The 19,651-nt window shown below is 43.8% G+C and overlaps 1 long non-coding RNA gene across 1 annotated transcript in view; it reads left to right on the top strand.

Annotated features, from left to right (window-relative positions):
- Positions 1-19,651, top strand: part of LOC139226460 (uncharacterized) — a 68,174-nt gene extending 48,523 nt beyond the window's left edge. Inside the window, exons 2-3 of the long non-coding RNA XR_011587264.1 lie at positions 17,361-17,479; positions 19,419-19,651. This is a non-coding gene — a long non-coding RNA (uncharacterized lncRNA). The remainder of the gene's footprint in view (positions 1-17,360; positions 17,480-19,418) is intronic.

Raw genomic sequence — 19,651 nt, 5'->3', positions numbered from 1 at the left:
ACAAACTGAAATTCATGCATCTCTTTCAAGGCTCCTTCAATTCAACAAATCTTATTTTTTTTCTTTTTCTCAGCACAAAAGCCGAATCTTCTGTGTCAGTTTAATTTTCTTTTTTTTTAATTCCCTGTTTTTTTCCCTTCCTTTGCTGAGTTCACAGATAGGTTCGTATTCAGCTTAGAACTTTGTTTCTGTTTATCTCCCACTCTTTCTCTTGCTCTTTATGCTTCTCAAGTCTACACGCTTCACATAGAAGTGGGTTATGTAAGACAGTTTCTATCCGGCTTCTTTAAGTTTAGTCTTCTTCTCATTCACTTGGGATAATATCGCATACAAGCACTTGGAGTAACTACATTCGTCCTCTTGGACGAATCCGATAACTTCTTCGAGACTGCTCACGATTTTATCGCCACAATCACTACTCGCCATTTTGCTTTTGGTTTCAGTGACGAAACACACCCCCTTACAAGGTTTCCTACTCAGTTGGCTTGCCTGGCGCCTTATGATGATGTTATAGACCAAGTCCATCTCCAACTCGTTTCTCCACAATAAGCCTTTTTACAGTCCTGCCTTGGTATCCAATTTGTTAGAAATAGCCAAGTTTAAGGCTAGCTCTGGTTACTTTAATAATCAGGATTGACTGTAAACCAATATGGTGGATATATTGTGTTTAATCAGAGTTTAAGACGGAATATAACACATTAGTTATACAGCAAAAACAAAGGACTGTAACAAGAAGCTCATTCTGGTCCCGATCGGACAAACGGCTGGCGCACATGAGCAATTCTCTGACTTGCAGTCTCTTTCTCTGTCTATAGTTTCCTTCGGTAAAGCATGGGATCACTCGAAGAGTGATTGAGCAGCTCAACTTCTGTTTCACTCTCCCCTCACACCATTTGTGTGGTCAATCTTGATTAGGCTACTTTTATTCTCTCTCTTTAGGGGTGGGCCTGACATGGGATATTGGCAAGATCTTTTGACCTGTAGAGGTTTCCCTAAAAACTTAATATCCAATACTGTATCATGTTATTGTTTCAAGAACCTGCCCTAAAGATATCTTATGATCTTTGATCTGTTTACACTAACCCAGGGTTTCTTCCTGTCAAAATCATTTAATCTCTCTTGTCCCTATTCTCTCGGGTACAATCCTGAAGCTCAAACCAGAAATCTGCTCGCTTCAGAGGGTTACCTGCTTTACGATGTAGCAACTTATTTATGCCAATTCTCACAAATTCCATCCATTCTAAGTCTTTCTGTAACAAATTGTCTAAAAGATACATAGACAAAGCTGAAATTTTAACTTGAAAACATAAGATAATCGCTTAGCAACAGGGAGATTGTATATAGTACAAAGAACTATACCCTCCATAGGAAACCAAGACGTTAGCATTTCTAAGCATTTCTCTGATTCGAAGAGACTTTCCATTTGAAATTCAAATACAACCATTTAAACACAACTTTTTCCCATCACATACATTTTTAGACATCCCTGATTACTAACACAACCTTGATGACTGATATTAGGATTATTACTTGAGCAAGGCTATTTCCTACAGTTATGGTTTATGATGTGATAATGCTTTTTTACAGACAGAGGGAGACCATAGTTATAGTAAATCTCTTGCAACTACAAGTGTGATAGAGTGGCCTACGCATTGTCAAGTTGCATTTAGGTGCTTGGATAAATCTGGTGAGCCCTGCAATGCAGCCCAAGGAGAATCACTGGAACTTGCTGCGTACTATATAGTATCATACTGAAGAATGCGTGATGCTTCCAGAGCTGATAGTGGTGCTGATGATGATGGCGAAAGGGGGCAGAAAGTGTATAGAAAGAATCATTAAAATAGCACACATTCTTATAAAAACAGAATAATGCATTAGTTATAAGTATCGCGGAGAACAATTACAACCTAGAAAGGGGGAAAAGTCCAAGATAGGGCGGCGGAAAACCCTAAATATTAAAATAAAAAAGGGAAGAAAATGACTAGGGATAACCAACAGCCAGCGAATAAGTTATAGTGCTTTCAATGAATAATGGTTGACATACCAAATGAAGATACGTAACATCATCATCATAGGCAGTCCCTCGGAATCAAGGAAGACTTGCTTCCATTCTTAACATGAGTTCTTAGGTGGCTGAACAGTCCAATATGAGAACCACAGTCTCTGTCACAGGTGGGGCAGATAGTCATTGAGGGAAGGGGTCGGTGGGACTGGTTTGCCATACGTTCTTTCCGCTGCCTGCGCTTGATTTCTGCACGCTATCGGTGACGAGACTCGAGGTGCTCAGCGCCCTCCTGGATGTGCTTCCTCCACTTAGGGTGGTCTTTGGCCAGGGTCTCCCAGGTGTCAGTGGGAATGTTGCACTTTATCAGGGAGACTTTGAGGGTGTCCTTGTAACGTTTCCGCTGCCCACCTTTGGCTCGTTTGCCGTGAAGGAGTTCCGAGTAGAGCACTTGCTTTGGGAGTCTCGTGTCTGGCATGTGAACTATGTGGCCTGCCCAGCGGAGCTGATCAAGTGTGGTCAGTGCTTCAATGCTGGGGATGTTGGCCTGGTCGAGGTCGCTAATGTTGGTGCGTCTGTCCTCCCAGGGGATTTGTAGGATCTTGCGGAGACATCATTGGTGGTATTTTTCCAGCGACTTGAGGTGTCTACTGTACATGGTCCATGTTCCTGAGCCATACAGGAGGGCGGGTATGAGCTTGGTGACAGTTTTGAGAACCTGGTCTTAGAACACTCTTTTCCTCAGGCGGCTGAATGCTGCACTGGCGCACTGGAGGCGGTGTTGGATCTCGTCGTCAATGCCTGCTCTTGTTGCTAGGAGACTCCCGAGATATGGGAAGTGGTCCACATTGTCCAGGGCCGTGCCGCGGATCTTGATGACTGGGGGACAGTGCTGTGTGGTAAGGACAGGCTGGTGGAGGACCGTTGTCTTGCTGATGTTTAGCGTAAGGCCCATGCTTTTGTACACCTCAGTAAATACATCGACAATGTCCTGGAGTTCAGCCTTGTATGTGCGCAGACACAGGCGTTGTCCGCGTACTGTAGCTCAGCGACAGAGATTGGGGTGGTCTTGTACCTGATCCAGAGTCAACAGTACTCAAAGCAGTGTATCTGTTTTGCAGGGGGATGACCACATGGGACCCCTGCACTACCTTTCTTGCACTGCTCTTCCTGCTAGTCTTCCATTCCCTAGCTGGCTGTGGACCCTTCTCCTGCGGTAAGACCAACTCACTACACGTGATACTCACATCATTCTCAGCATCCCAGAGTACTTAAGGAGGTGGCCTTGGAAATAGCGGATGCATTGACAGTCATTTTCCAACATTCCATTGACTCTGGATCAGTTCCTATGGAGTGGAGGGTAGCCAATGTAACCCCACTTTTTAAAAAAGGAGGGAGAGAGAAAACAGGGAATTATAGACGGGTCAGCCTAACATCAGCTGTGGGTAAAATGATGGAATCAATTATTAAGGATGTCATAGCAGTGCATTTGGAAAGAGGTGACATGATAGGTCCAAGTTAGCATGGAATTGTGAAAGGGAAATCATGCTTGACAAATCTTCTGGAATTTTTTGAGGATGTTTCCAGTAGAGTGGACAAGGGAGACCAGTTGATGTGGTATATTTAGACTTTCAGAAGGCTTTCGACAAGGTCCCACACAAGAGATTAATGTGCAAAGTTAAAGCACATGGGATTGGGGGTAGTGTGCTGACATGGATTGAGAACTGGTTGTCAGACAGGAAGCAAAGAGTAGGAGTAAATGGGGACTTTTCAGAATGGCAGGCAGTGACTAGTGGGGTACCGCAAGGTTCTGTGCTGGGGCCCCAGCTGTTTACACTGTATATTAATGATTTAGACGAGGGGATTAAATGTAGTATCTCCAAATTTGCGGATGACACTAAGTTGGATGGCAGTGTGAGCTGCGAGGAGGATGCTATGAGGCTGCAGAGCGACTTGGATAGGTTAGGTGAGTGGGCAAATGCATGGCAGATGAAGTATAATGTGGATAAATGTGAGGTTATCCACTTTGGTGGTAAAAACAGAGAGACAGACTGTTATCTGAATGGTGACAGATTAGGAAAAGGGGAGGTGCAATGAGACCTGGGTGTCATGGTACATCAGTCATTGAAGGTTGGCATGCAGGTACAGCAGGCAGTTAAGAAAGCAAATGGCATGTTGGCCTTCATAGCGAGGGGATTTGAGTACAGGGGCAGGGAGGTGTTGCTACAGTTGTACAGGGCCTTGGTGAGGCCACACCTGGAGTATTGTGTACAGTTTTGGTCTCCTAACCTGAGGAAGGACATTCTTGCTATTGAGGGAGTGCAGTGAAGGTTCACCAGACTGATTCCGGGATGGCGGGACTGATCTATCAAGAAAGACTGGATCAACTGGGCTTGTATTCACTGGAGTTCAGAAGAATGAGAGGGGACCTCATAGAAACGTTCAAAATTCTGACGGGGTTAGACAGGTTAGATGCAGGAAGAATGTTCCCAATGTTGGGGAAGTCCAGAACTAGGGGACACAGTCTAAGGATAAGGGGTAAGCCATTTAGGACCGAGATGAGGAGAAACTTCTTCACCCAGAGAGTGGTGAACCTGTGGAATTCTCTACCACAGAAAGTAGTTGAGGCCAATTCACTAAATATATTCAAAAAGGAGTTAGATGAAGTCCTTACTACTAGGGGGATCAAGGGGTATGGCGAGAAAGCAGGAATGGGGTACTGAAGTTGCATGTTCAGCCATGAACTCATTGAATGGCGGTGCAGGCTAGAAGGGCCAAATGGCCTACTCCTGCACTTATTTTCTATGTTTTTATGTTTCTATAAGGGCTGGTGCTGTTCCTTGCATTTTCCTGCAGCTATCGCGCTGCAAAAATCATGTCCGTTGTGCCCCTTAGGGGACGAAATCCGCACTGTGACTCCGGGAGGATCTCATCAGCCACAGGGAGAAGACGGTTGAAGAGGACTCTAGCGACGACCTTCCTAGTGGCTGATAACAGGGAGATTCCTCTGTAGTTACCGCAGTCGGACTTGTCCCCTTTTTTAAAGATGGTCACAATCACTGCATCTGTGAGATCTCCCGGCATGCTCTCCTCCCTCCAGATGAGAGAGATGAGGTCATTTATTCGCACCAGTGGTGCCTCTCTGCCATACTTCAGTGCCTCAGCAGGGATTCCATCCGCTCCCAAAGCCTTGTTGTTTTTAAGCTGCCTTATGGCTTTTTCGACCTCGTGCAGTGTTGGGGTTTTACTGAGGTGGTGGCAAGTCGCGTGCTGCAAGATGGAGCCCACAAGATCGGACCTACCTCAGGCTTCCCACCACACCACCCATCAGCGACGATGACCGGGGTCCTCGATCTACGACAACGCCCGGTGAACAGGTGAGCCTCCGACCAGGCATCCGGGCCTTTGCTCCTCCAGCAGTGGCGGGCCTTCTCCAGTGGCGGTGGGCCTCCCTCCTCCAGCGGCGACGGGCCTTCGCTCCTCCATTGGCGGCGGGCCTTCACTCCTCCAGGGGTGGGCCTTCACTCCTCCAGCGCCGATCGGGCCACTCCTCGACGATCTGGCCTCTCCTTCCCCACAGGTGACCTCCTCCTTCTCCTTCTCCAGCATGTGGTGAGCATCATGGCTGTGAACCCCCCTGACCCCCCCACTCTGAACCCCAGATATGTAACACCTGCCTGATGTCCCCCGTATCCTTGCAACATCTCTTGCATTCTAAACCTTTTACCAATTTCCTGTATTAAACAGAAATTTTATGGTTCTGTGCCATATCTGACTCCTAAAAGCTGATAGCTTACACAGAAATGAACTTGTAACTCTGAGCAAAAGTTTAATTTACAGAACAACATTCACCAAAGAGTGCCAAAAATTACACCCATCGCCTCATCTACAACCACTTTTTAACAATGTGTCTATTCTTACATATGAGCATAAGAACACAAGAAATAGGAACAGGAGTAGGCCATACGGGCCCTCGAGCCTGCTCCGCCATTCAATAAGATCATGGCTGATCTGATCATGTTCACAGGTCCACTTCCCTGCTTGTTCCCCATAACCCCTTATCCCCTTATCGTTTAAGAAACTGTCTATTTCTGTCTTAAATTTATTCAATGTCCCAGCTTCCACAGCTCTCTGAGGCAGTGAATTCCACAGATTTACAACCCTCTGAGAGAAGAAATTTCTCCTCATCTCAGTTTTAAATGGGCGGCACCTTATTCTAAGATCGTGCCCTCTAATTCTAGTCACCCCCATCAGTGGAAACATCCTCTCTGCATCCACCTTGTCAAGCCCCCTCATAATTTTATACGTTTCGATAAGATCGCCTCTCATTCTTCTGAATTCCAATGAGTAGAGGCCCAACCTACTCAACCTTTCCTCATAAGTCAACCCCCTCATCCCCGGAATCAACCGAGTGAACCTTCTCTGAACTGCCTCCAAAGCAAGTATATCTTTTCGTAAATATGGAAACCAAAACTGCACGCAGTATTCCAGGTGTGGCCTCACCAATATCTTATATAGCTGTAGTAAGACTTCCCTGCTTTTATACTGTATCCCCTTTGCAATAAAGGCCAAGATACCATTGGCCTTCCTGATCATTTGCTGTACCTGCCCCAGGGATATATCTGCCTTCAATCCTATCAATTTCCCTAACACAATTTCCCACCTAATAAGGATATCCTTCAGTTCCTCCTTCTCACTAAACATTTGGTCCCCTAATACTTCCAGAAGGTTATTTATGTCTTCCTTCGTGAAGACAGAACCAAAGTATTTGTTCAATTGGTCTGCCATTTCTTTGTTCCCCATTATAAATTCATCTGAATCCGACTGCAAGTGACCTACGTTTGTCTTCACTAATCTTTTTCTCTTCACATATCTATAGAAGCTTTTGCAGTCGGTTTTTATGCTCCTGGCAAGCTTCTTCTTATACTCTATTTTTCCCCTCTTAATTAAACCCTTTGTCCTCCTCTGCTGAATTCTAAATTTCTCCCAGTCCTCAGGTTTGTTGCTTTTTCTGGCCAATTTATATGCCTCTTCCTTAGATTTAACACTATCCTTAACTTCCCTTGTTAGCCACGGTTGAGTCACCTTCCCCGTTTTATTTTTACTCCAGACAGGGATGTACAATTGCTGAAGTTCATCCATGTGATCTTTAAATGTTTACCATTGCCTATCCACCGTCAACCCTTTAAGTATAATTTGCCAGTCTATTCTAGCCAATTCACGCCTCAAACCATCGAAGTTACCTTTCCTTAAGTTCGGGACCCTAGTTTCTGAATTAACTGTGTCACTCTCCATCTTAATAAAAATTCTACCATGTTATGGTCACTCTTCCCTAAGGGGCCTCACACAACAAGATTGCTAATTAGTCCTTTCTCATTACACATCACCCAGACTAGGAAGGCCAGCTCCCTAGTTGGTTCCTCGACATATTGGTCTAGAAAACCATCCCTCATAACTAGTTATTGGTTGCCAACCAGAGAATGAACCAATTTTCCCGACTCTCTGTTCTCTATTAGTTAACCAATCCTCTATCCATGCTACTATATTACCCCCAACCCCATGAACTTTTATCTTGTGCAGTAACCTTTTATGTAACACCTTTTCAAATGCCTTCTAGAAGTCCAAATACACCACATCCACTGGGTCCCCTTTATCCACCCTTGTTACATCCTCAAAGAACTCCAGCAAATTTGTCAAACATGACTTCCCCTTCATAAATCCATGCAGATTCTGCCTGACCAAATTTTGCTTTTCCAAATGTCCTGCTTCTTTAATAATGGACTCCAACATTTTCCAACCACAGATGTTAGACTAACTGGTCTATAGTTTCTTGCTTTTGTCTGCCTCCTTTTTTAAATAGGGACGTTACATTTGCAGTTTTCCAATCTGCTGGGACCTCCCCAGAATCCAGAGAATTTTGGTAAATTACAACCAATGCATCCACTATCCCTGCCGCTACTTTTCTTAAGACCCTCGGATGCAAGCCATCAGGTCCAGGGGATTTATTAGCCTTTAGTCCCATTATCTTACTGAGTAACACCTCCTTAGTGATTGTGATTGTGTTAAGTTCCTCCCCCCCCCCCCCCCCTATAGCCCCTAGACTATCCATTATCAGAATATTGTTAGTGTCCTCTATCGTAAAGACCGATACAAAATATTTGTTCAGAGTTTCTGCCATCTCCATGTTCCCCATTACTAATTCCCCGGTCTCGACCTCTAAGGGACCAACATTTACTTTAGCCACCCTTTTCCTTTTTATATACCTATAGAAACTCTTGCTATCTGTTTTTATATTTTGCACTAGTTTACTTTCATAGTCTAGCTTTCCTTAATCATTTTTTTAGTCGTTCTTTGCTGGCTTTTAAAAGCTTCCCAGTCTTCTGTCCTCCCACTAGTTTTGGCCACTTTGTATGTCCTTGTTTTTAATTAAATACCATCCTTTATTTCTTTAGTTAGCCATGGATGACTATCTTTTCTCTTACACCCTTTCCTCCTCACTAGAATATATTTTTCTTAAGATTTGTGAAATATCTCCTTAAATGTACACCACTGTTCATCAACCGTCCTACACTTTAATCTATTTTTCCAGTCCACTTTACCCAACTCTGCCCTCATACCTTCATAGTCTCCTTTATTTAAGCTTAGTATGCTGGTTAGAGATCCAACTTTCTCACACTCCATCTGAATTTAAAATTCAATCATGCTATGATCACTCATTCCGAGGGGATCCTTTACTAGGAGATTGTTTATTAATCCTGTCTCATTACACAGGACCAGATCTAAGATAGCCTGTCTCGTGGTTGGTTCCGTTACGTACTGCTCAAGGAATCCGTCCCTTATGCACTCTATGAACTCCTCCTCAAGGCTACTCTGACCAATTTGATTTGTCCAATCAATATGGAGGTTAAAATCACCCATGATTATTGCTGTTCCCTTTTTACAAGCCCCCACTATTTCCTGATTTATGCTTCGACCAACAGAGTTGCTGCTGTTAGTGGGCCTGTAGACTATGCCCAACAGTGACTTTTTCCCCTTATTGTTCCTTGTCTCCACCCAAACTGTTTCAACACCCTTATCATCTGAGCCAATATCGTTTCTTACTGTGGCAGTGATTCCATCCTTTATCAATAGAGTTACCCCACCTCATTTTGCTTTCTGTCTGTCCTTCCGGATTGTCAAGTACCCCTAAATATTTAATTCCCAGTCCTGGTCACCTTGCAACCATGTCTCTGTAATGGCTATCATAGCATATCCATTTGTCTCAATTTGTGCCGTCAACTCATCTATCTTGTTACAATGCTACGTGCATTTAGACAAAATGCCTTTAAGTTTGTTGTAGCTAACTTACCTGCTCTAGCTCCGAGTCGACAATCCTATATGCTTCCTTCATAAGATAAGCTTCACTTCAGTGTGGTTGGGATGGTTCCCCTGTAGTCTTTGAGGCCTGAGTGATGCTCACCTCAGGGAAGCAGCTATCCTAGAGGCACCAGCTTCCAGCAGCCTTTCAGTTGCAGTGGCAATGGATATTGGGCCAATATCTGAGGCTCCCTCGAGTAAAGGCATTGGAGTGAGCTTTAAGGAACCAGGCTGTCCATTCTCTGGACAGACAGTTATATCTCTACCCACTGCATGCAAGTCACTGGTGCTGGGCACAGATTCACAGGTGCAACTGGTCAGTGATGTTACAGACCTGCCACGTAAATACTGTGGCAACACGAGCAAGTCAGAGGCTGGGTTTTGTGTGGCGAGTATGTCTCATCCTGACTCCCCAGTCTTTCCACCATCTACAAGGCACAAGTCAGGAGTGTGATGGAATACTCTCCACTTGCCTGAATGGGTGCAGCTCCAACAACACTCAAGAAGATCGACATCATCCAGGACATAGCTTAATTGGCACTCCATCCACCATCACCTTAAGCATTCACTTCCTCGACCACTGATGCACCGTGGCTGTATTGTGTACCATCTACAAGATGCACTGCAGCAACTCACCAAGACTTCTTCGACAGCACATCCCAAACCCGCAACCTCTTTCACCTAGAAGGACAAGGGCAGCAGACACGTGGGAATGCCATCAACTGGAAAGATAGCACCGTTCCTTCATCGTTGCTGGGTTAAATTCCTGGAATTCCCTACCTAACAGTACTATGGGAGTACGTTCACCATATGGACTGCAGTGGTTCAGGGAGGCGGCTCACCACCACCTTCTCAAGGGCAATTAGGAATGGGTAATAAATGCTGGCCTTGCCAGCGATGCCCATATCCCAGGAATGATTAAAAAAGAAAGCAATCGGAAGCTCATCTCAGGATCAAATATGACACCCAAGATGTTACCTTTAAGGATTAGTGTATATTGTCACCCTGTTAGCTCATCTGCACTTTTTGTGTGCTAATCAGATGTCAATATTATGTCACCAAAAGTTTCGGGGAGTTTCTAGTCTTCAGGCTAAATGTGAGCATATTCTGCCAGTCTGTAACGCAGCCATTGAGAAAGGAGCAGCATTAAATCCTGTAAATCACCGTGCTGCAATTCAGAGCCAGTAAAGCACCTAAAATAACTGGGAAAGTAAAGGTAGATGATTATTCACAATAGATGTGGATGTTGCTGAGAAAAGACAATTTAACAGGTTAGCAGCAGCCAACCCTTCTGCAAGGAATCTGCAAGAAAAAACGCACAAGTTGATGAATAATTTATGCTGTCCCGAAACAAATTTTGTATCAGGAATGTAAGAAGTAGCATTGACACCAGTGAGCCATCACAGTCTTGGATGTGGGTTAACTCACATGGAAGGCCCCCGCAATGCATAGCTCAGGAAGGTCTACTAGTACCAGGTTGCCAGTGAAACCCTGAAATCAGCCAACATACTTCATTCAAAGGGAATCACTTAAAAAGATAGATAAGTTATTTAGAACAAAGCACACGCACCAAAGTAGAAGCATCTTGCCAAATAAAGCTGTCAACATTCACACACCATAGTAGAGAAAATAAATACCCTACACTTGATTTGAACAATGTGCTGAGTAGTTTTTGTCATTGGTTTCAATACAGCAAGATCCATGGTTTGACACCTTGAACAAACTACATGCTGAAGCTGCGTTACAGGGTGCATGCAGTAGGTGCTAATTATTTTGAAAACATTTGATGAGGGGGAGCGGAGCGGGGGAGGGGGTGTTGTCATGTGAGGCTGCTCTGAACAGACCTGGCAGATGCAAAGATCCTTGAAGCTATAAATAGTATGTTTGATAATCAGGTGGGGCCTGGCCGTGAAGTCGAAAATCTAACTCAGCACAAGATTTTGTTTAATTGCATTTGACTATACATAAATAAGATCATCATTATCATCATAGGCAGTCCCTCGAAATCGAGGAAGACTTACTTCCACTCTAAAAATGAGATCTCAGGTGACTGTACGGTCCAATACTGGAATTACAGTCTCTGTCACAGGTGGGACAGACAGTCGTTGAAGGAAAGGGTGGGTGGAGAGTCAGGTTTGCCGCACGCTCCTTCCGCTGCCTGCGCTTGTTTTCTGCATGCTCTTGCCGATGAGACTCGAGGTGCTCAGCGCCCTCCCGGATGCTCTTCCTCCACTTCGGACAGTCTTTGGCCAGGGATTCCTAGGTGTCGGTGGGGATGCTGCACTTTATCAAGGAGGCTTTGAGGGTATCCTTGAAACATTTCCTCTGCCCACCTGGGGCTTGCTTGCCGTGTAGGAGTTCCGAGTAGAGCGCTCGCTTTGGGAGTCTTGTGTCGGGCATGTGGACAATGTGGCCTGCCCAACGGAGCTGGTCGAGTGTGGTCAGTGCTTCAATGCTGGGGATGTTGGCCTGATCAAGAACACTGACGTTGGTGCGTCTATCCTCCAAGGGGATTTGCAGGATCTTGCGGAGACATCGTTGGTGGTATTTCTCCAGCGATTTAAGGATAGGATAAATAGGATATTGGGTTGAAGTCACATTCAAGAATTATTATTACATGGAATATTGTTTAATAGTCCTACCTTATGATGTCAAGCCCCTTGAGAATTTTTGATGTTTCAATGAGATGAGATCTCATTCTTCTAAACTCTTGAGAATATAAGCTTAGCCTGCTCAATTTCAGCTCATACGACAATCCCCATATCCTAGGAATCAATCTAGTGAACATTCGTTGCACTCCCTCTAAGGCATGTTTATCCTTCCTTAGATAAGGAGAGCAAAAGTGTACACAGGTCTCACTGAGGCTCTATATAATTGCAGTAAAACTTCTTTACTCTTAATCTCCAATCCTTTTGTAATAAAGGCTAATATGCCATTTATGCATATTAACTTTCTGTGATTTGTATACAAGGATACCCAGGTCCTTCTGAATACCAACATTTCCCAATCTCTCACCATTTAAAAAAATAGTCTGCCTTTCTATTTTTCATACTGTAATGTGAAAACATTTGCAATCTTTCATTGTAGGATCTAAACGATTCCGTATTCCTGTCAAAGTCTCCCAAATTACTGGCATAACTCGTTGTCAAATCCACGTTGCCTTCTTAACTTAATAGCTTAATCACTCTCAATAATCTTGAATTTATTTTCAATTATTCCAAATGGCTTTCTTTTTCTTAGTGCAACACTGTTCAGTACTCACAAAATAATGGTACTACCAGACTCTCATTCAGGAATCATGTTGCCGGTATAGCTCCTTGCTGTGCTCCACTTGCATTTGCCTTCTCATAAATGGAAATTCCACCAGAAATTTCTTCATGAAGAAAATCCCATCCTCATCGCCATTTTGTAATGTATTTGCTTCATGGGTTCTTTTCTTAAGAATTCATAGCAACACATTGCTATTAAGAACTAGTTGGTTTATAAGCAAAGGTTTATGTTATGTCTGTAATGTACTTGTGAATGATTCCACAAGGCAATGTGTTGTACTCAAACTGTAGTGACCTTGATCCTTTATTTGTGACTCTAGAGTGAGGCAACCGCATGGTTGCTACCCTTTTATACAGCCCTTGCCACCAGGGCAGGAAACCCCGGTATCTAACAGTTGCACCCTCTAGTGGTGCCAACATAGTATATGCACAGTGTAAACCTTATTGATAGTACATGAGGTAAACAAGTCTCCATCTTATGTAACTATACAGTGACTACACAGCGAGTATATCTACAGTTTGCATATATAACATCACTCTCCCCCAAGTCCTTTGTGCCAATTACCTTTGCACTATGTGCTCTGGCTTAGCTCTCCCCAGACTTAAGTGCTAGTAGCCCTTGCACCTTGGCTGTGCTTTGGCTTGGTTCTCTCCCTGTTAATCCCCAATCCTTTTGCCACAACGTTGGGTAGTGGTTACCAGTTTGGATGGTTCGATGGTGCAGTGGATTCTGGGCGTGAACCATGTGCTCGTCCATGGCTATATACATTCATTTACCCCCCCACCTCCCCCACAGCGAGACCATGCAGCTCGCCCGTTACATTAACATACAGGATCAGACACAGTGCAAGTACAAAGAAAGGAAGAAAAAAAAACAGTTTGTTTCGTGACACCTTGGTCCAGTGACTTACATTTGTTACGTTTTACGGTCGTGCGCCAGGATTGGGTAGATTGCAGTCATAGTTCAGTCATGGTCAGTACTGAGGTAGCAGTACAGGTATGTGAGGGCGCTGGTTCCAGAGCAACCGGACGGGGTCCTAGTCATCTGATGGCGGCACTGCGCCCCCTCCTAGCAGGGTGGGCTTGGTTCGCTCACCTTGCCAGGACTCAGGGCCTTTGCTGTTGCTTAGTGGTGGGCAGAGCCACAGATGTGTGTGGCCTCTCTGTCCTCCTTTGAGGACTGCAGAATCTTCTGCCTTCTCTCTAACGGTGTTGGGAACCTGGCTGTTCCAGGTCCCATTTGGGGAACTCGTTGGTTCTGACCTTTCACTCCCGGACATGGCCGAGGTAGTGATTGGGTCTGGGGGCTGCGCTGTCTCCACCCATGTGGTGGACAACGACGGCCGACTATGCGTATTGGCGCCATTTTCGTTTCCAGATCTGCAGCGAATAGTGCCATCGGGTGCTTGCAGTGTGGGATAGACCTGGATCAGTGCCTTCACCCTCCTGATGTCGCTGGCCTATAACTTGTGGGGACACCTGGGGCAGGGCATCAGGATCAGCGCCGTTACCCTCCCGAATTCGCTCGCTTGCTACTTTTGTGGACACTCTATTCCTGACATCTCACAACAACATTTTGTTCACAATCTTAATCGGTTCATTACATTGATTGCCATGCATACAATATCTCTTTAAGTTCAGTTGGTTGCAGGTCTCCTTTAAGAGAATCCTGCTGGCTTTACCCCAATCAAATACTTTGTTAGACACCACATGTTGGTCCCTCAGCGTTGCACCTTGTGGTATTGCTGCGGCCATCTTTTTTTTCAGCCATGCTGCACCTCGCTAACAGATTTGTCAAACAAGATTTCCCTTTCATAAATCTGGATTGACTCTGCCTAATCATATTATGATTTTCTAAGTGCCCTGATGCCACATACCTTATAATAGATTCTAGCATTTTCCCTACTACTGATGTCAGGGTAACTGGTCCATAGTTCCCTGTTTTTGCTCTCCCTCCTTTCTTAAATAGCAGGGTTACATTTGCTACCTTGTGACTGTTCCATAATCTAGGGAATTCTGGAAGATCAAAACCAATGCATCCATTATTTCTGCAGCCGCCTCTTTTGAAACACTAGGGTGTGTGCTATCAGGTCCACGGGATTTGTTGGCTTTTAGTCCCAATTTCTCCAGTACTATTTATTTACTGATACTAATTTCTTTATGTTTCTCATTCTCACTAGACCCTAGCAGTTTCTCACTAATTCCGGAATGTTTTTTGTGTCTTCCGTGAAGACAGATACAAAGTACTTATTTAATGCTCTGCCATTTCCTTATTCCCCATTATAATTTCTCTTGTCTCTGCCTGTAAGGGACCCACTTTTACTTTTGCAAATCTCTTCCTTTTTTCAATAGAAAATTTTTGCCAATCTGTTTTTATGTCTCATGCTATGTCTCTTTGGGTTAGAACCTCCACTTTTGTGCGGCGATATTTCTGGTGTGGGTGGTAAATAAGGGCATGCTGGTCTTCATAGCGAGGGGATTTGAGTATAGGAGCAGGGAAGTCTTACTGCAGTTGTACAGAGTCTTGGTGAGACCACACCTTGAGTATTGTGTGCAGTTTTGGTCTCCTAGTCTGAGGAAGGATGTGCTTGCTATTGAGAGAGTGCAGCGAAGATTCACCAGACTGATTCCCGGGATGGCAGGACTGACATATGAGGAAAGACTGGATCGGCTAGGCTTATACTCACTGGACTTTAGAAGAATGAGAGGGTATCTTATAGAAACTTATGAAATTCTGACAGGACTGGACAGGTTAGATGTAGGAAGAATGTTCCCGATGTTGGGGAAGTTCAGAACCAGGGGTCACAGTCTAAAGATAAGGGGTAAGCCATATTGGACTGAGATGAGGAGAAACTTTTTCACCCAGAGAGTTGTGAGCCTGTGGAAATCTCTGCCACAGAAAGTTGTTGAGTCCAGTTCGTTGGACATACTCAAAAGGGAGTTAGATGTGGCCTTTACGGCTAAAGGGATCAGGGGGTATGGAGAGAAGGCAGGGGTAGGGTACTGAGGTTGCATGATCAGCCATGATCATATTGAATGGCAGTGCGGGCTCGAAGGGCCAAATGGCCTGCTCCTGCACCTATTTTCTATGTTACTATGTTTTCAGATCACTGGCTTCTCGCCCATTCACAAAGCACCTAGGCTCTATTTTTGAAAATTGGCGTTACCGCGAGCGATATGAAATGGGCATTAGCATTACATTTTTTTGACCTGACGTAAAGTGTCACTGTCCTTAGCAACGGCATGGCAACGCTCGATTTCCGCGATTCAGGAGGTCAAGGGTCATCATGACGTACTGTGGGGTAAATGAGTATTTTGTGGGAAGTAGTGAGTATTTAAGGGAGGCAAGTATTGAGGATTGTGGGAAGGGTACTAAGTAGTGAAGTGAGAGAGAGGGGGATGGGGCAATCAAGATGAGTGACATGGAGATGTTGAATTTGTTGAAGGAAAATTCATGATTGTGGAGGTAGCAGTTAGAATTTGGAGGAAGGGTAGTGGATATGTGTGGAATGATTAGGTGAGAGGGTGTGTAATGAGTACTGGAAAGGTAATAAGTATGGATGGTGTCTAATGAGCATGGGGGTAATGGATCTTGCGGGATTGGTGCAAGCAGATTGCAGGCAGGGAAACCGGTAAGGGTAGCAGTTTGAAATAAATGCAGAGGGAGAGGAGTAGAGTTGGAGGGTGGAATGACTATGGAGGATGAGAGAGTGAGGTGCACCTCACTGAAGTGTAGAGAGTGGAGCGCCAAAGTGAACACAGGTAGCCATGGAGGAATGGAGAGCGGACAGGGTTAAAATGGGAGGTAATCCATAAATGGAAGCGATGGAATCAAGTAGAAATAACTGAGGAGAAAAAGAAGAAGGGAACCGGATGGAAATGAAGAGGAATGAATGCGGAGCAAGGAGATAGTGAGGCTGAAGACTTTTGAGAGAATAAGCTTTCTTGAAAAAAAATAAAACCAGCCTTTGGGAGAAGTAAGCCCAGGCTTTGCAAGAAGTAATTAATTAAATAAATCAGTTAAAAAAGAAACTTAAAAAAATGTAAACTTAGATTAACTTTAATAAGATAAAATTTGAATTATATGGATTCTTGCTGTGAATTAATTAAAAGAAAGCAACTTCAGTGAGGAATAAGAAGGCTTACCACAAAGATTAAATAAATGGAGGCTCAAAAAGAAGCAATTCAAAGTTAGACATTTTAAAAAATATTTAAAGGATTACAAAACATATTAGTTAGTGACAGGTCAGTCAACCATGGATGGAATTGGGAGATGGCGTTTGTAATGTAGCAGCACCATCATCATCATAGGCGGTCCCTTGTATCGAGGATGACCTGCTTCCACGCCAAAAAAGGATTAGTTCACAGGTGTTTCACACAACTATCCATTACAAAAAGAAACATACTATTTTGTACTTGTACAAGACTTTATTTACAATACTTTGTCCAGTTTTGCTTCCCTTACAAGGTGGGTGATATTGAAGGAAAAGGTTCAGAAAAGGACCAGAAGAATGACTCTCAGTTTAAAACACCCAAGTTACCCAGATAAGTTTAAAAGAACTGGGTCGACATACAATAGAGAAAAGGTAGACATGAGGGGAGATTTGATTGAGGTCAATAAAATAGTAAAAGGATTAGATCGCTGACAAATTATTTAAATTAGATACGTTGGGGAGGATGAGGTATCATGCTTATAAATTATGTAAAGGAAGAAATCTTTTTTCTTTTTCCAGAGAATAATAGACCTATGGAACAAGTTGCTGGCTTATGCAATATGTGCCGATTCACTGTATACCTTCAAAATAGAGCTCGACTGGTTCCTGGCTAGGACGGAGATCATGTCATACAAGAGGTAGGTACAAAATAATATAAGTCATTGTCAGTGTGTTCTCCTGGACTATATTCGGTCGGAGAGGAATTTTCCAGATTTTCCTGCCTAATTGACCATGAGTTTTTGACCTGGTCTTCCGCAATCCCAGAAAATTAAATGGCATCTAAAGAGTAAGGAGTCTGTTAACATAAGAACATAAGAATTAGGAACAGGAGTAGGCCATCTAGCCCCTCGAGTCTGCTCCGCCATTCAACAAGATCATGGCTGATCTGGCCGTGGACTCAGCTCCACTTACCCGCCCTCTCCCCATAACCCTTACTTCCCTTATTGGTTAAAAATCTATCTATCTGTGATTTGAATGAGCTAGCCTCAACTGCTTCCTTGGGCAGAGAATTCCACAGATTCACAACCCTCTGGGAGAAGACATTCTTTCTGAACTCGGTTTTAAATTGGCTCCCCCGTATTTTGAGGCTGTGCCCCCTAGTTCTAGTCTCCCCAACCAGTGGAAACAACCTCTCTGCCTCTATCTTGTCTATCCCTTTCATTATTTTAAATGTTTCTATAAGATCACCCCTCATCCTTCTGAACTCCAACGAGTAAAGACCCAGTCTACTCAATCTATCATCATAAGGTAACCCCCTCATCTCCGGTATCAGCCTAGTGAATCATCTCTGTAACCTCTCCAAAGCTAGTATATCCTTCCTTAAGTAAGGTGACCAAAACTGCACACAGTACTCCAGGTGCGGCCTCACCAATACCTTGTACAGTTGCAGCAGGATCTCCCTGCTTTTGTACTCCATCCCTCTCGTAATGAAGGCCAACATTCCATTCGCCTTCCTGATTACCTGCTGCACCTGCAAACTAACTTTTTGGCACTCTAAAAGAGTTTCATGCACAAGGACTCCTAGGTCCCTCTGCACTGCAGCATGTTGTAATTTCTCCCCATTCAAATAATATTCCCTTTTACTGTTTTTTTTTCCGACATTGTATTCCATCTGCCAAACCTTAGCCCATTCGCTTAACCTATCTAAATCTCTTTGCAGCCTCTCTGTGTCCTCTACACAACCCGCTTTCCCACTAATCTTTGTGTCATCTGCAAATTTTGTTACACTACACTCTGTCCCCTCTTCCAGGTCATCTATGTATATTGTAAACAGTTTTGGTCCCAACACCGATCCCTGTGGCACATCACTAACCACCGATTTCCAACCCGAAAAGGATCCATTTATCCCGACTCTCTGCTTTCTGTTAGCCAGCCAATTCTCGATCCATGCTAATACATTTCCTCTGACTCTGCGTACCTTTATCTTCTGCAGTAACCTTTTGTGTGGCACCTTATCGAATGCCTTTGGAAATCTAAATTCACCACATCCATCGGTACACCCCTATCCATCATACTCGTTATATCCTCAAAGGATTCCAGTAAATTAGTTAAACATGATTTCCCCTTCATGAATCCATGTTGCGTCTGCTTGATTGCACTATTCCTATCTAGATGTCCCGCTATTTCTTCCTTAATGATAGCTTCAAGCATTTTCCCCACTACAGATGTTAAACTAACCGGCCTATAGTTACCTGCCTTTTGTCTGCACCCTTTTTTAAACGTTATGCGGATGGTATCACAATTGTATGGGACAGGCTGGACTTTTCCTGTCGGACCTTTTTGTATGTTCATAATTAAGTCAAACTGGGTTAACTTATTGCAAATCCCCAACTGTATATGGTAGAGAAAAGCAGCACGAAATGAGTGATACCCAGGTGAGCAGTGAGAGTTCATGTTACTTTATTGTAAATTTCATACAATCAAGATTTCAAAGAAATAATCATTTTGAAAGGACAGCTTTAACAATCTGTCTTACATTATAATCGCTCATTCGAAATATGAATTGGACACAATTTCTAATTTAACCCATCCTAATTTAAACCCATATTAATAATTGGCTCCAATCAAAACTCTAAGAACTGATAAATATTGAAAATCAGAAGAATGCAATCAACGTGAATATGGAGGGGAAAAAAACGACAATCATCAGTGTTAGCGAAGGATCTGCCTCTAAGAAACCAGCAGCAACCTGCAGCCAATGGTTCCAACAGAATGAGGAGAGGAACCGTTTCAGTGAGGAACCTAGAGAGTGAAGGGCAGGCACTGCAGCCAGTGGTCTGGATTATAACTTCATTGTTAACCATTTATCA

The sequence above is a fragment of the Pristiophorus japonicus genome, chromosome 16 (genome assembly GCF_044704955.1).
Source record: "Pristiophorus japonicus isolate sPriJap1 chromosome 16, sPriJap1.hap1, whole genome shotgun sequence".
Classification (NCBI taxonomy): Eukaryota; Metazoa; Chordata; class Chondrichthyes; family Pristiophoridae; genus Pristiophorus; species Pristiophorus japonicus.
Note: the sequence above shows the minus strand (reverse complement) of the source record. Positions and strands in the feature narration are given on the sequence as shown.